The sequence below is a fragment of the Thalassophryne amazonica genome, chromosome 4 (genome assembly GCF_902500255.1).
Source record: "Thalassophryne amazonica chromosome 4, fThaAma1.1, whole genome shotgun sequence".
Lineage (NCBI taxonomy): Eukaryota > Metazoa > Chordata > Actinopteri > Batrachoidiformes > Batrachoididae > Thalassophryne > Thalassophryne amazonica.
This window is the reverse complement of record NC_047106.1, coordinates 54,458,522-54,475,460: the sequence shown is the minus strand read 5'-3', so window position 1 is coordinate 54,475,460 and position 16,939 is coordinate 54,458,522. Positions and strand designations below refer to the sequence as shown.

Genomic DNA, 16,939 nt, shown 5'->3' with positions numbered 1-16,939 from the left:
ATACATGCTCAAACTTTTTTAATGTTTCACTGCTTTATTACTTTTGAAAGACCAACATATAAAACACAGTAGTTTTACATAACATTGAAACCTAACATTTAAATTTTGTTTTACATACATGCACAGTTTGTCAACCAGAAGTGAACAAAATCGCAATACAACAAATAAGCAATCGCAATATGAACGTGTGTGTGTTTGTGTTTGTTTGTGTCCATCTACACAGCACACGAGTGACATGTCATCACACTGTGCTTTGTGCAAATGAATTTTGCACATTTTGCACAGTTCATGGTTGTCTTGACATCGTCAGATGGTCTGCAGACCTGGCACATCTTCCTTTTTCCCTCAGCAGCAACCTAGAAACAAGTGGCCCTTGATTACTTTACTATGGTGTCTTTTTGCTGATACCAAGACACACAACACACTTTCATACACTTATACACACAAACATACACTTACTTACTCACTTACTTACTTACCCCATGCATTGTTGTAGTACTTGGTGCAGTCCTTTCCTGAATCTCCCTCACTGTGGCTGCAGTGGCTGGGGTCCATGGCAAGTGCTGCCTCCGTTGGATGTGCAGTGTCATAAGCGCCTTCCCCAGCTTCTCCTTGTACAGCTTTGCCACATTCCAGGCAGTATCTCAAGATGTGGTGTGGTCAGATGCAATGCTGATGTGTTGGTATTGTCTGGTAGCAGAGTGCGGTTGCTCCAGAGATAAACCTGTTGTGAATTGGAGTAGCTGTGTGCTTGTCATATTCTAAGGGCTCGAAACTCAGATGTGGTTTACATAAGCATGTATACACAATGCAACTGAACTGAAAACAACCATTACACAAAATACAAGTAAACATGGAAATTTACAAAACTTTATTTTCCTGCTTCACTGCTTCACTTCAGGGAGCTTTGGTGGTGTACTCTGATAGATTGTTGTAGGTCTCCCTTAAGTTTGGTTTTCTCAATAGTGCACTCCGGCTTAAAGGAGATGAGCAGTTTTTTTTTTTTTTTTTCCCCATGCAGATGACAGATCCAACCCCTTTGCACCCAACTTTGCACTCAGATTATGTCCTTTTGAAATAGCACCAATGACTCAATCATCCCCCAAAAGGATTTGTGCTCTGCACAGTAAACTGTACAATATGAGCCTTCAAGATAGAGCCCTCAACCACTATTTCCAACAGATTTGAACATTTTTAGTGCTGCAATATTTGTCATCTACATTTTTGTGTGTGCATTATGAAGCGTTTTGACAAATGCAATGGGGGACATCTGCTTTAGTGCTTACTTTTATTTTTGCTGGTGATACGGTGTGCATACAGTTTCAAACACACATTGATATCTGACATACAAGGGAGAAGCCAAACACAGACACAGTAGGTGGGTATGGTGAATACTTGATTAGTTATTCATACAACAGAAACACGATACATACGCTTGTATAAAATTGGTGCAGGACAATGATTAAAAAACACACAAATACTTAGAAGGTGGAGCACATGACAGGATGCTGGACATGACTGTTCAGGAAAATATGACCTCAGTAATAATAAAATGTTTTATTTCCATGGCATAAGGCTAAGAGAAAGTGAAGTATTTAAACCAAATATTTGATAGTTGATTTACAAATTATTGCTTGTCATTGACCAAACAGCTCTGTATGTTCTCAACCTGCATTTATTTACAGTGTTTTGACTGGTGCTGTTGATTAAGAAAACTATTCAATACAATACCTTATTTGATATTGAGTGCTTTGCTGGCTGAATGCAACAAAATCATTCCCGTTTGTGTTCATTTACTGACATGCCAAGTTGCTGGTGGAAATTGGACAAACAGTGATCTGAAGTTAAAGCGTGAAGTACTAGTAATCAATGAATGAAACAAAGTCTTCCAAAGGGCAGAAGGTTACATTGAACGACCAACATAATGGATTGAAAATGAGCCAAGCGAGCTGCACATTGGTCCTTCAGGAATTCAGACTCACTGCAGAGTTCAAAGTTGGCCTGTAAAGTGAAAGGGCTGAGAGTCAAGTGAACCAAGTTGTTGAAGTGAATGGCTCCTGCTCTGTAAAATCAACTTTAAGTTGTCACTATTATACAGAAGACTGACTTTGGGAGTTTATGGTAAATATTAGTTTGTTTGCTTTTTCTTCTGCACTACTGCACTGTTGGGTGTCCTCAGGCTGATGCAAAGAAGAGTATTATGGGTAATAAACAATGTAGAGATTTTGGATGTGCTGATGTGCATCCACGCCAGCTTTCAACTGCACACAATGTCTACTGCATGTCCAAAGAATTTTATTGGTTAAATTAACTGCAGTGGTTGGGTTATGAGCAGTGGTGAAAAAAATCTTGGTGGGGTTGGTGTGCCAATAGTTTTCCCTGCCTAGTCCAGCACAGGCATTCAAATGAACAGTCGGAAAATTACTACAATTCCACAATAATCATTTCATGTCCTTTTCACAGATAAAGTTAACAGTTTACAACTATATTAGGCCTCATTTATATTTTGGAAAGGAACAGTATCAAATATAACAATCAAGTTCTTGAGCAAGGGACATTTCACCATTTGACACCAATTACACAAAATATAGTACACCAAACTGTACTGCACTGCATTCATCTTCAGCCAAACAGATCCTGGTTTTCACAACGACTCTCCACCCCCCTTAACCAGAATAGAAAATATCACCAAATTTGGACTTGTCAAAATATGGGAAAAAATTCCTCAATTGACAAAAGAACTATGTACATACTACAATGGTCACACCACCTTCCAAAAAAGAGAGGCAGTGAAAGAATTGGTGTGTGTGTGTGTGTGTGTGTGTGTGTGTGTGTGTGTGTGTGTGTGTGTGTGTGTGTGTGTGTGTGTGTGTGTGTGTGTGTGTGTGTGTGTGTGTGTGTGTGTGTGTGTGTGTGTGAGTGAGTGAGTGAGTGAGTGAGTGAGTGAGTGAGAGAGAGAGAGAGAGAGAGAGAGAGGTAACATTAAGGTAATCATTTGCATCAACAGTACTGAGTGGAATGGAGGCAAAATAAATTAGATAGAATAACTTAAATTTAATAATTTGGCTAACTATTAACACCAAAACCTTTAAATTAAATAGGTTTAAATTAACAGTGTAGAGGACAAAGCAAATTAAGTATAGAAATCCACTTAGTTAAATGCTTTGCTAAACTTGAGTTTGTCTGTCTATAAGAGTCTTGTGTGTACCTCGGTAGTGGCTGGGTTACAATTTCATAAAAAAAAAAAAAACATGCAAATTGCTAGTTTAGGTTTAAAAAACTGAGCAAATCATTTGTTTTCAACTGTGGAATGCTCCAAAGAATATTTTACTTCTGTGGGCTGATCCTCATTACTTGTAAACTGAAATCAAGTTGGAAATAAGCCAATATTGTATGACCAAAATGCCATCATGGTTGCAGCTTTGAACACTGGGGGGTTCCCATAATGCACTGAGTGTTTCTTTCTCTTTTTGCTCTGTATGCACCACTCTGCATTTAATCATTAGTGATCGATCTCTGCTCCCCTCCACAGCATGTCTTTTTCCTGGTTCTCTCCCTCAGCCCCAACCAGTCCCAGCAGAAGACTGCCCCTCCCTGAGCCTGGTTCTGCTGGAGGTTTCTTCCTGTTAAAAGGGAGTTTTTCCTTCCCACTGTCGCCAAGTGCTTGCTCACAGTGGGTCGTTTTGACCATTGGGGTTTTTACGTAATTATTGTATGGCCTTGCCTTACAATATAAAGCACCTTGGGGCAACTGTTTGTTGTGATTTGGCGCTATATAAATAAAATTGATTGAAAATTGATTGATTGATTAATTGGCCCACTGTACCAATAAAGGGCACAGCTTTGACTAACCTAAAACAAGCAAACAAACAAACATCACTCAGTCGTTTTATCTTAAATTTTCATCCTCATTTCCATGCCAGCAGCAACATTCGGGAGTAAACTCTAACAGCTTGTCGGCTCACCTGGGCTGAAGTGCGAACCACTGAGACATAACGGCCAGGAGGAGTAGCAATCGTAAAGTCCCAAACACACAGAGACAAAAAAAATAAATATTGTCATGGTCGTGGGGGTGGTTTTGGTGCTTGGTTTGTCTCTTTCTGCGTGGGTTTACTCTGTCCTGTTGTCTCTTGCCTTTTTCTCTCTGTTCTTGGTGGTGGGTGTCTCCGTCCGTCTGGCCATACCCCGGTTCTGGGTGTTTCCCTATACACCTGTTCTGTGTTTCGGTTAATCACTTGGGCGCTTTATAAGCCGCTCAGTTTGAATCTGTCCTTTGCCAGTTCGATGTGTCTAGTGCCTTCTTACCAGCTCTGTTCTAGTGCTCTTGCCTTGCTTATTGTGCCTGTTCGGTTTATGACAACTACCTGCTTGCCTTTTGACCACGCTTTTTGCCTGATGTTCTGGATCCTGTTGCTTTGTTTGGACTGCCTATCCGTGTACTGACCTAAGCCTGCTTATTTAGTAAACGTTTTTCCTCCACAGAGCTGTGTACCTGTGTTGTGCATTTGCGTCCGGCCTGTCCTGCCTTTCCAGCCTGATAAATATAACCCAAATGTCGGTGGGGTTTCTGTTTCCGCCAAAAACAGCAGCACTTTGATAAATCCATTGGAAACCCAAGCCATTAAATTTGGTGATGGTGATTGACCAAATATTTATTTTGCTGCACTTCAAGGGGCAGATAAGTGAGCGCCCAAGAAGAGAAATGATACGTTCTGTACTTCTGTCGGTGGAAATGCACTGCTGAATGAGTCACTTGGTGAAAATATTGTTTTAATAATTCAAATTGCATGTAGACACATACTATTAAATAAACCTGACATTGATAATACTTTTTAAAATATATATACTTTATAATTTGTTTTCCCTCCACATCTGGGAGGGTGGAGCCCCAGCACTGCTTATGAGGAATTTCAGCATGAAAAGATCAAGTCCTTTCTTTTGGGAGAAATGGTGTGCTTGTCCAAGTAGCAACCAACATCTATAAACATCATCTTAGAAGTCAGCTCCTGCTAGTTTATATTACTAATAGATGCTGTGTTGCTACGCACTTTTTTAAAATATTCTCCCTTCCTCACTGCACTCTGAAGGTAGACCATTTCTTAGCAGACGTCTACAATACCACCAGTATCACTTGTGGGTAAAGTGTCAGGAAAAACAAGGTTTGACTGTTAGTATTCATAGATGGGTGCCGTGATCACTGTACATTTTAGGAAGATTTTGCATACCATGCCGTCTTCAAATGTGAGTAGAGCACTCAGAGGCTTGATTGCCAACAGTATCCTTCAGCTTATCCCTTTTTCATTTGGAGGTCATCACAGCAGATCCATTATGGATCTGCATGTTGATTTGGCACAGGTTTTAGTCTGCATGCCCTTCCTGATGAAACTTTACATTTCATGGAAAATGGGCAGGAAGTGGTGTTGGACCAGGAACCTTCTGCTCTGGAAAGATGTGCACTAACTTGCCCACAACTCTGACCCTGAGGCTTGATTGTCAACAATGTTGTGATACGGCTAGGGTTAAAAAAAAAAAAAAATTGCTTGTCCCTTTGAGAAGATTTTTGATAATATGAGTTTTTGACCGTTTGAAAGCAGACATACATTCATGACAATGATCATCCTACAATGATTCTGTATGATTGTCCCTCCAGGTTCCATCAACAGGTCCTATCAGGTCAGACAGCAGGCACTGCTGCAGATATGAAAACAAGGTATTTTGTGACAAAATATTAAAAGTACTTTTCTATGTCCTTTACGTGACCCTGATGATTTGTATGAACTGCTTCACCATCCTTATGAAAGGTTTCACGGCTTGTCCATTCATCTTGGGCACAGTTGACCTTACCTAGAATTTTACAGATATGGACCTGGCATTTTGAATACGCTGGATCAAATACGCTGTCAATTTTCCATCTTTAACGTGGAGCTTCATGCCACGATGCAGCGCTGAGATAGCCTTCTGCAATGTTTCTTTGTTCTTGAGTGGTCTAAAGAGGCATGAACTAATACTGGGATTAAAAATGGCAGGCAAACTGTGTAAATGTGAGAATTGGTACAGTTTTTTTTGTCCAAATACTGCCATTATTTTGCAGTCAAAATTGTGTTCAATTTTCAGAACATTGAGTTATTACATAGAGGAGCTGGAATGAGGAGCTTTATGCCGTTGCTTTTGCTGTTCTTCTCATTTGCTCTCCTCCTCTTCCCATTCCTCAAATGTTTTATTTTGGCCAAAAATTTTAAAATTCACTTGGAAATCCATGTTTTATCGTTTTGTCATTCACCTGTCAAAACACAGCGGATCCGCGCCAACTGATTTGTGCATTGCTATGGTGACGACCAGAGTGGAGTGATATTACAGTGACTTAACTCGCCGAACTACGTGTGCAGTTAGACATGGAATTCTCACTGACCATGGTATAAATTTATGTTAATGGATTATTTCTTCGTCATTGCACTGTATCTTCTGTGACATTGTGCAGTGCAAACACTGTCTGAATAAATCAAATAATATCAATCTACTAATGTTTAATATTTATCATTTTTGGTATCATTTCTAATTTCGTCTTGATCAGAAACCAGACAGAATGTACCTCAGAGCATGAAATACAGGGTGAAAAAAAACAAAAAAACAAACAAAAACAAACAAAAACCCATAAAACTTATAATAAATCCTACATAGTTGCAGCAAATTTCTTGCGGGATTTATTACAATTTCTATAGTTTCTGTTTTTTGGGGTCACCCTGTATTTCAAAATTTGCTGTTGGGCATCCCACCAGACCTTCATTTGGGGCTTCAGGCCTTCAGCCTTTGCATAGAAACACTTTGTGGTTGTCCATCCTAATTACAGTTAGACACAGTCCAATCACTCGGAACAGTGGGCAGCCACAGTCTGGCACCTGGGGACCAATTCCAGATGTAGAGACGCAGCATTGGTCAGGAACAGAGAAAGGAGCAGATCCTGAACAAGCATGCTTTTTTGTGGAAGGAAACCCACACAGACATAGGTAGAACATGCAAACTCCACACAGAAAGGGCGGAATGTGATCCCATGGCCTTCTTGCTGTGAGGCATCAGCACTAACCACTAAATCCCCTTTTGCACCGGGCCTGCTTCCAGTTGCTTCTTGCGGTGTCATGACAACATCACGTTGATGCAACCCAGTGCCAAGTTGATGCAGTTGAACGCCACAGCACCGTGAGGGACGCAAAGGGCGAAACGAAACTGATGTCAAATATTCAACATGTTTAATTTTTCGGCGTCAAGCACTGGACGCAGAAAAGAAGTAGTTTTCTCACAAGTTCAGGCAATGTAACGGTATTTAACATGACTGGATGCCACTCAGCACCAATTTATGATTCCTGCTGTGATTCCTGAGGATTGTTGAACTTTTTATACCAATGCAGTAAAACTATACCGCTCAAACAGGACATGTGAACAATTAAAACAAAATGCACATTACAGCCTGTGGCTACAGGCAGCTCCTGCACTCACCTCAAATTCTGTCATGATTGTGTTAAATAAAGTCCATTCTTCTCACAGACAGATTGCCAGTGACAGAACATGTCCACATCCAGTATACTCCTCAAGGAGGACATCTCCACATCCGCGAACCATCTGTAGCTCCTCGTGCTCACGTCCTCAAGTTCTCTAACGATTATGTTAAATAAAGTCCATACGTCCTGCTCACAGACTGCCAGAGACAGGACATGTCCACATGCAGTATACTCCTCACAGAGGACATCTCCTCCATGTTTACTCACGAACTGTTTGCACGCACGTGCGCATGAACGCTGGCTGCAGCTCCGGTCACAGGAAGAATGATAAATTTTAACAGAAATCAGAGCGCACATCTGCAGCGCTACACAAGAAGAAATATCAACTAGAAGAGAAATCAGAGCACACACCTGCTCATTTTACAGGTGAGATCCTATAACGCTCTCACCTCAAGCCCCCCCCCCCGCTGCACGCAACTGACGTAGACATTCCTGCGTTGTCATGACTCCACATGAGGCAACTCGAAGCTTTTGCTTGTTTTTTTTTCTACTTTTATTTAATCTTTGTATGTTCATCAAGGAAAATGTTTGTTGTTGTTCACTGAAGCATCTTATAAGAAAGAGGCATGAAACTGTGCTTGGCGGAGATCAATTCTTTGACCTCCACGGGTCAAATTCAGAATCGATTTCCTGGAGTCTTTTTTTTCCCCACAGTGAGTAGTCAGTATCAGTCAGAGCAAGTATCTCCATGAAGAAAGAGCTGGAGCACTTTACTGTCCATCTCCCTTGTGGACGTAATTTCCATTATGTACTCTGAAATAACTTCACACTCAAGTAAATCTACCTTGACAAGCCTCAGCTTGTGCCGTTTTGTTCAACAGCACAGTAGACTTTTGGTGGTGCTTGGATGTATTTTGGGTGTTCCCAGTCCTGTCAAGGAAAGGACAAAACATCACAAACCTTAATATGTCAATCCCACTTAATGCTGCCTTACAGACAGTGCTATGAAATGTGGTACATGTATCGCATTATAACACATTAAAGTCAATCATTTATTTCATGGTGTCACATCCCTTTCTGCAGTGACCTGCCACTTACATGCATTTGGTCCCCTCTCAAATCCCAAACTTATTCTCACTGTCACTCATTGCATGTGAGCGGACTCATCCATGAGACTCTGTATCAAGTTTGAAGTCTGAGGGCATGGCTGTGCACTATATAAAAGCCTTTGACGACTTAGGCGAGGTGATGGTCTAGTGGTTAAAGTGTTGGGGTTGAGACCAGAAGATCCTTGGTTCCAGCCTCACTGGAAAATCACTAAGGGCCCTTGGGCAAGGTCTTTAATCCCTAGTTGCTCCTGGTGTGTAGTGAGCACCTTGTATGGCAGCACCCTGACATCTGGGTAAATGCGAGGCATTAATTGTAAAGCACTTTGAGCATCTGATGCAGATGGAAAAGTGCTATATAAATGCAGTCCATTTATTTAAAAAAACAAAACAAAACACTGTCCATACAGTAGTCAGTGGTGTCTGTGTTTATTTGTGCTTCAGAATGCAACTGCTGTGAAACATTCAGAAATGAGTGGCTTATTCTAGTGATTTGTTTTCCACTTTCTCACTCTGTCTTTCCGCTTTCTCTCTTTCCGATTCACTTTCTGTTTTAGCCCCAAAGCTTCCATCAATAGGCAGTGTACATTCATGTCTTTTGGAGGTGTGGCCTTGAAGGGAGGGATGGAAGGATGAGAATTCAGTTGTAAACATTCAAATTCAAGCTTATTTGTATTTCATTTCAGTGATAATTAAAATACAAATTATATTGAACAAAAATCTAAATTGAAAGAATCAAAAAAGCTTCAATATATGCAGAATGTTTCAAAAGTGAATGAATATATATATTTTTTTACATGCTTAATTTAACCCCAATAAATCAACTGTTGACCACATTTTAAAACTTAAGACGCACTCCAGACTTAAGACGCACTTATTTTACCTTTTGTATGGCTAGCATTCTGGCATAGTATAGTACTGCGCTTTTTACTCTTTTAATTCAACTTTATCTAAATTCTGGGTCTTTTAGTGAAGCTCAGGCCTATTGACTGGCATTCACCTTAGTATTTCTTCTGTTTTTCTTTTTGCTTAATGCTGACAAATTATGCTGTATTTGTTGTCTTTCTCATGACTAATTCTGTTTTTCTCTCTGCTTGAGGTGCAGCTCCATCCAGAGGTGGGGGTGGGTGTCTTCTTCTGCAGGCCTCCCATCCTGTGCACCAGCATGGACTCCCAAAATTTCCCGTGTATTTGTATTGTGTCGGTAGCATAGCCCAAGCAGTGGGTCCCCCCATTGAGTCTGGTCTGCTTGAGGTTTCTTCCTCAAATCATGAGAGGGAGTTTTTCCTTACTACTGTCACCTGTGTGCTGGCTCTAGGGGTTGGTAAGGTTCGACCTTACTTGTGTAAAGTGCCTTGAGGCAACTTTGTTGTGATTTGGAGCTATAGAAATGAATTAAATAAATTACTGACCTTGACTTTGCAGACCATACTTTGATCATTATAGAGTCAGTGGATGCTCTGACTGCAGCACTTGGGAAGCTGAATGAGGAATCAGCATAGCTGGGTTTAAGATTTGTCCGGATAAACACTTAGATTCAGGCTTTTAATGACTTCCTCGTCTCAGCCATTAGAAGTGTGTCTGTAAGAGGTGAACTTGTAGAGGCATTTATTTATCTCAGCAATCATATACATGTCTCTGGGTTCTTGGCCTTTGAGATTGAGAGGCGTCGGTAAGAGCTTATGGAGTCATATGGTCAATGGGCCTGAGGTGTTTGGTAATGATGATATCTTTTCAGGCGAATGAATGTCCAAGTGTTTTGGGTCCTGGTGCTGCCAGTCTTACTGTATGGTTTTGAGAGCTGGATGCTAACCAGTGACCAAAAGTGATGACTGGATGTCTTTGGCACTTTATATATTATACTTTATATCAAATGAGCAGTTCCTGAGAGGGACTAAGATGAGGAGGATCACTTGCATTGTGAGGGCGCATTCGCTATGACATTTTGGCCATGTGGCCGATTTCTCTTGACATGATCCAGCATGCAGGTGACTGAGTGCAGAGGACCCCAGTGGCTGGAGAAGGACAAGGGGATGTTCACATGGCTGCAGCAGATAGATGGTCTGTTTAGGGATGTGGAAATGGACCGGTTGTCTGCCTGGGTGGGTGGTTGCCACCCAGGATCTGGGGTTCTTCTGTGGTGGTGTGGATACAGCAAAGTACAGTATCAGCACATGCTCTCAGACTTGACTAGACTAGATTAGACTTGACTTGAATTAATTAAATATTTGTCAAAAAAGTTATTAATAAAAGGAGATCAATAAGCAAATATGAATGAATGCCTTATTTTTGAGTATATCATTTAAAATGGAGTGAGAAATGTGTTTTGATGTAGCCATGATATAGAAACTAGTAAGATGTGATTTATTTTATATATATGAGGTCTGTTAGAAAACTATCCGACCTTTTTATTTTTTGCAAAAACTATATGGATTTGAATCATGTACGCTTGCATGAGCCACGCTTGAACCTTCGTGCGCATGTGTGAGTTTTTTTTCACAGCTGTCGGTTGCGTCATTCGCCTGTGAGCATGATTTGAGTGAGCAGTGGTCCACCCCCCTCGTCAGATTTTCATTGTGAGGAAAATGTCTGAACGATTTGGAGCTTTGCTGCATCAAATTTTTCCAGAAACTGTGAGAGACAGCCAGGTGGAAACCATTCGGAAGATTCAGACGGCTTTCAGGGACGATTCTGTGGGGATCACACAGATTAAGGAGTATTACAACCGGTTTAAAGACGGCGCACAATGGCGGAGGGCGCGCCGCGCTCCGAACAGTGATCGACAGGCAACCAGATCATTTCCAAACTGAACGCTGTGTTGGTCCGGGACGTCGTCTGACTACCAGAGAAATGGCAGAAGAGGTGGACATAGCACTTTTTCGGCACATTCCACTGTTACAGGAGTTTTTGTCATGAAAAGACGTGCAGAGGAATTTGTGCGTCGGGACGGAGCCACTAATGGCGGAGAACAAAAAGCAACGTCATGATGAAGCCTCACAGGACATGTTGTGGCATGTCCAGCTCGTCCACAATTTCTCGGATAGTCACACAAGTGAAAAGCCACTGAAAGCCGTCTGAATCTTCCGAATGGTGCAAGAGCTGGGCATGTTAGAACATGTCCTGTGAGACCAACACGGAGGTGCTTTTGTCCCGCGCCATTAGCGGCTCCGTGGCGAATTCCTCCGCTCCTCTTTTCATGACAACAGGAAAAACACCTCCGTGTTGATAACCATTTGTAAAATCCAGGTGGCTTTTGGTGGCTTTCAGTTGAGTGAGTATCTGAGAAATTGTTTAACAGCACTGCATGTTCCAACTTGTCCTTAAGGCTTCAAACGGAGGTGTTTGTCCTGTGGCGGGCGCGCCGCGCCGGCTGCGAGCCAATGCGCCAATCCGTCCGCACATCTTTCATTAAAAAAATCTCCTTTAACAGTGGAATGTCCGGATAAACTGCTGATTCTGACCTCTTCTGAAAGTTCTCTGTTCTCTCACGGCGTCCTGGGTCAACAGAGGCTTAAATTTGGAGGTTTTCAGCTTGAAACAGGATGACGACGTTGCCTCGGAGCGCTGCGCGACGTCCCGCTCCGTGGGATTCCTTACAGCGATAGAAACAATCCAAAATCTCTCATCAGCCATTAAAATTTTCACCGAAAACCAGCTGAATTTGTCGAATGATGTCCACTCGGATGTGCCTCACAGTTTTTGAAAAAATTTTGATCAAGCACAGCGCCAGTCTCTCAGCAACTTCTCAGACAAAGGAATTCCAACGATAGGCTGGACCACTCCTTCCACAAGGCGTGCTCACAGGCGAATGACGTCACCAACAGGCGTGAAAAAACTCTCGCATGCCCACGAGGGTTCAAGCTTGGCTGATGTAATCACACGTGATTCAAATCCATATGGTTTTTTAACAAAATAATAAGGTTGGATACTTTTCTCACAGACCTCGTATATATATATATATATATATATATATATATATATATATATATATATATATATATATATATATATATATATAATGCTCTTACATGCCAGATAATAAAGTTGTTCTCTGTAGCATCCAAATAATATTTAAAACAATGGAACCACAGTTTTTAATTGCAATTATATATATTTATGTGTGAACAGGTTGATAATAACTTAGGGCCCCTTCACACATAGTACAAATTTGGTCGAATTATGGCGAAACAGCACAAACAGTTTGAATTAGTGAACCACGATAACATTGCGCCAACGGGCAGACGTGTACGATCCTGCAGCAAAGGTGTCGTGCACGCACGTGCATGAACACAGTGCGAGTAACTGGAGCATGTGTAACCATATTGCGCCCACTGCTGTAGAATAAATAAAAAAAAATTTAAAAGCTGGTACCTGTGGAACCACACTGCGCCGCTCCTGTGGAATAAAAAAAAAAAAATGAAACCAGCTGGGACCCGTGGAACCACACTGTGCCGCCGCTGTGTGTCAGCTGGAATTTGGCCGACACCTGCCACAAGAGGGTTTGATGGGCTCTCACAGCACACACTCTGTCTTTCAGCCTCTGGTGTGCGCAAACAGTTTTAGCAACAGGTGTATGAGGCATTCGGGGCAGCTACGAATTTACATGTTTTGCATACAATTTTCATAAATCATCAAATCCTGCACCACCCGTTATTGACGGGGAGGAAGTAGAGAGGGTGTCCTCCTTTAAATTCCTGGGCCTGAGGGTGACAGAGGATCAGTCGTGGGGCCATCACATCACGCACAGCAGCGGCTTTTCTTTCTGTAGAAACTGAAGAGACTCGAACTCCGTCAGAGGCTTATGATTAACTTTTACAACTGTGCCATTCAAAGTGTGCTGACCTACGGCCTACTGGTGTGGTTTTCTAGCTGCACCAAAGCCAGGAAGCAGGCCGTCCATAGGGTCATAAGAATGGTGGAAAAAATCATTGGGTCTGACCTTCCAGTGATCTTCTCCGTGTGTGTACACCTCCCACTTCCTGCGCTGGACTCGTAACATCATCAGAGACCGCTTCCACCCAGCACACCACATGTTCCACCTGCTGCCCTCTGGCCGGATGTACAGGTCACTGCCTGCCAGAACCAGCAGAATGGCTAACAGCCTTGACCCCCAGGTCATCCGTCTTCTGAACAAACACTGCCCCCCTCTCCTGCGTCTATGTTCTAACACTTCACACCTGCCACAACTGTGATCCAGACATTGCATTGATGCAAAAGCCCACATCTGACTGCCTGACTGACAGTCTATCTCATTATATCCCTAATTATCCTTTTTCAACGACACCAACTGCCATAACTGTGATTTGAACTTTGCATTGATGCATCAAGTGCACTACCATAATAACTCTGTTGCCAATAATGAAGGTATTCATACTATCTTTGCCCATCATGTCGTTGTGTTTACATCTCTTAAGTGCCTCCTACAGTGTATTATGTTTTTACAACCTGAGCTCATTGCACTTTATGAAATGCACTAGTGCCTATACAGTGATTGTTTGACAAATGCTCTAAATGTTATTTCATTGTAACAACAATGACAATAATTTAAATTATTAATTAGTATTATTAATGCACACTTCGTGCGCACTTTGACCAAGTTTGCACTATGTGTGAAGGGGCGCTTAAAATTGAACATTCTGTGACATTCACAATTACCTCAAACAGCCTAGATTTGTATCTTACCTTTTTCATTTTGAAAACTGAGTTCTTTTTTATGAAAAAAAGTGGTTGTGGAAGTTATCAAACTGGAACATGTGGAACTTGCTTGATGTGCTTACCACCTGAGTGCTAGCTTTAGGTTATAGGTAAAGTAATTTGCTTCTCTGTTGTGGAGTGATCTTCCAATGTTTTGGAGCAGAAAATAAGCAAAGCTCGACACATGAGAATACCACAGTCCAGCCTGAGATCAGTCCCACAGCTGATCCAGACCTCTGTGTCAGGTATTGATCTAAAGGTGGATAAGTCGTCTCCCCACTGGGCTGGCTGAGGCGTGGGCAGCCTGTTTGATGCTACATGGGTTGTAAAATGTCCTTTCACGTAACTGTAGTCCAAAGTTTGATAGAAAGTGAAGACATTACTTCCTTTTTTAAACCATATATTTGTTGTGTTTTTTTTTTTTTTAATTTAGAAAATGAATTTAGGAAATCAAAACAAAAAATGAACAACAACAACAAAAAAAACATAAATGTAATAAAGTATTTACATAAAGTGTAGGTTCCTGTGTGCCAGGCACAATCGTTGGAGCACAGAACACTAATATGTCAAAAAAAACAAAAAAAAACAACAACAACAACAAAACCCTTACTTTAAATTTTCCATTTGACACACATTTGGTTAATTTAAAAATCCAAACAAAATAAATCATGACAGTTAGAGGGTTTTTTCTCAGTAAAGGCATGAGATCATGATTCTATAGGTAACAATGCCGCACAGTCCAGTGTGAAAGGATGAAGGGACAGATATGCAGAGGGTGAACTTATTCTGCTACAGGTTCGCTCATCACATGAGACAAGTCATTATTATTAATATAATGGATGAAGTAACCTCACACTGTTTGAAATACCTTCTCTTTGTCGCTAAGAGTGTAAGACATTTCTTCCACTCTCATTGAAACTAGAAGGTAATTCTCTAAAGGACACAAGGTGATCGGAGGTTTGGCCGTGCTTTTCCATTTTAGCGCTGTTGTCCTCTTTGCTTGTTGCAAACATATGTTCACCAAAATCTTTTCATGGCTCTTTATTTTGTGTCCATCTGGGTAAAGAAAGAGCTTACTTTGTAAAACTAATCTAATCGAGAGAATCTCCTCCTCCAATCTAACCTCCTCCCAAAACTCCGTTACTCTCTGGCATTTCAAAAAACAGTTTAATATAGTGCCCTGATTTTCCCACATCTGTTTCAGGGTCTGGAATATTTACATTGAATTTTATTTTTTGTGGAGTTATATACACCCTCATTAGCCAATCATATTGTAGAAATCTCAGTTGTGTATTACCTGTATGTTGGGCAGCTTTGCATGTTCCAGTGTTAATTCCACTTATAGATCTGTTGTCCAGATAGAATCAAGGCAGAAGGTTTTCAGTAAATCATAAAATTCAAAGATGATGCCCTTTCCAAAGGTTTTTTTTTAATGAGAATTTTCTCCAGCAGGGACAGATGCAGTGTTGCCAGTTACTTTGAAAAAGTAATCCAATTACTGATTACTCCTTGAAAAAGTAACTTAGTTACTTTACTCATTACTCAGTTGTAAAAGTTACTAAGTTAGATTACTAGTTACCTTTTTAGTTACTTTCCCCAGCTGCTGAACAACAACCCTCTGCCACCTCAACATGACAATGATACTTGTTTTGCCAAAACTCACTTTCTGGTCACCCTTTCTGGACTTCAATGAAAATAAATACTTGTTTTATAAAAAGTAAAATAAAGACCTCTTTCTTGACCTCATATTTAACTGTTGACAGCACTAACAGTAAAACTTTCTAACATACATTGTTTATAAATGTAACTATTAAATTCTTTCTAACATTTTTCTAACATTTAAATTCTCTCTAAACATTTTACTTGTCGAAATTATTATTATTATAAGCAGTATTAGTAGTTGTAGTAAAAAAAAAGGCTTCAAAACTGGACCTTGAATCTAGGGGTGTTGTGGGGGGGGGGCACATCCTTGCCCCACGCCCCCATTCCATCTGGATTCGCCCCTGCTTTGGCGTTTGAGCACAAAGAATGGATAACATTTATTTATGCAGAAAACATGACCAGATTTACAGGTAAGAAAGTTTTATTGCGTTTTCACATCATGTGGTCCTCAGAAAGAGAGTTTAGGTGCATTTGAGTGGAAAATAGTAGTTGTTGACGCGTCGCGGAGGATCAGCTGTTGTTAACGAGCAGATACAGAGCGGCTCAGCTCAGAATTCTAAATAAAGGAGAAAAAAAGCATAAAATGTCTTTGTTAAGCTCAGTGCAGGTGTGCTGTTGTCACCGCGCTTTAAGAGGTGAGGACGAGTCGTAGCTGCTGCAGAAAACCGCGGATGAAAAGCTCACAGCTCGCTTAAAGTGGGCAGTTCAGTCGAACCCCGACCCCCTGCCCACGGAACAAGTTTAATGCTGCTATCGACCCACAATGCAAAAATAATAGTAACGCACAGCGACTTGGAGAAGTAACTTTAATGTGATTACTGATTTAGATTACTCGTTACTAAAAAAAGTGGTCAGATGAGAGTAACGCGTTACTAAGTAACGCGTTACCGGCATCACTGGACACAGGGGGGCAAAACAGGCAATGATTTTGGTTTGTTCTGCTAAAACTCCTTAGTTGAAGGTACTTGAAGAAGTGTTTGCGAG

General features: G+C 41.1%; 1 long non-coding RNA gene across 1 annotated transcript; it reads left to right on the top strand.

The window, feature by feature from the left end:
* Positions 1-7,587: 7,587 nt before the first annotated feature.
* On the top strand, positions 7,588-16,569 carry LOC117508246. Its single transcript, XR_004560027.1, has 4 exons — positions 7,588-7,919; positions 9,839-9,842; positions 10,266-10,267; positions 16,558-16,569. It is a non-coding gene; the product is annotated as an uncharacterized LOC117508246 (long non-coding RNA).
* The last annotated feature ends 370 nt before the right edge of the window (positions 16,570-16,939 follow it).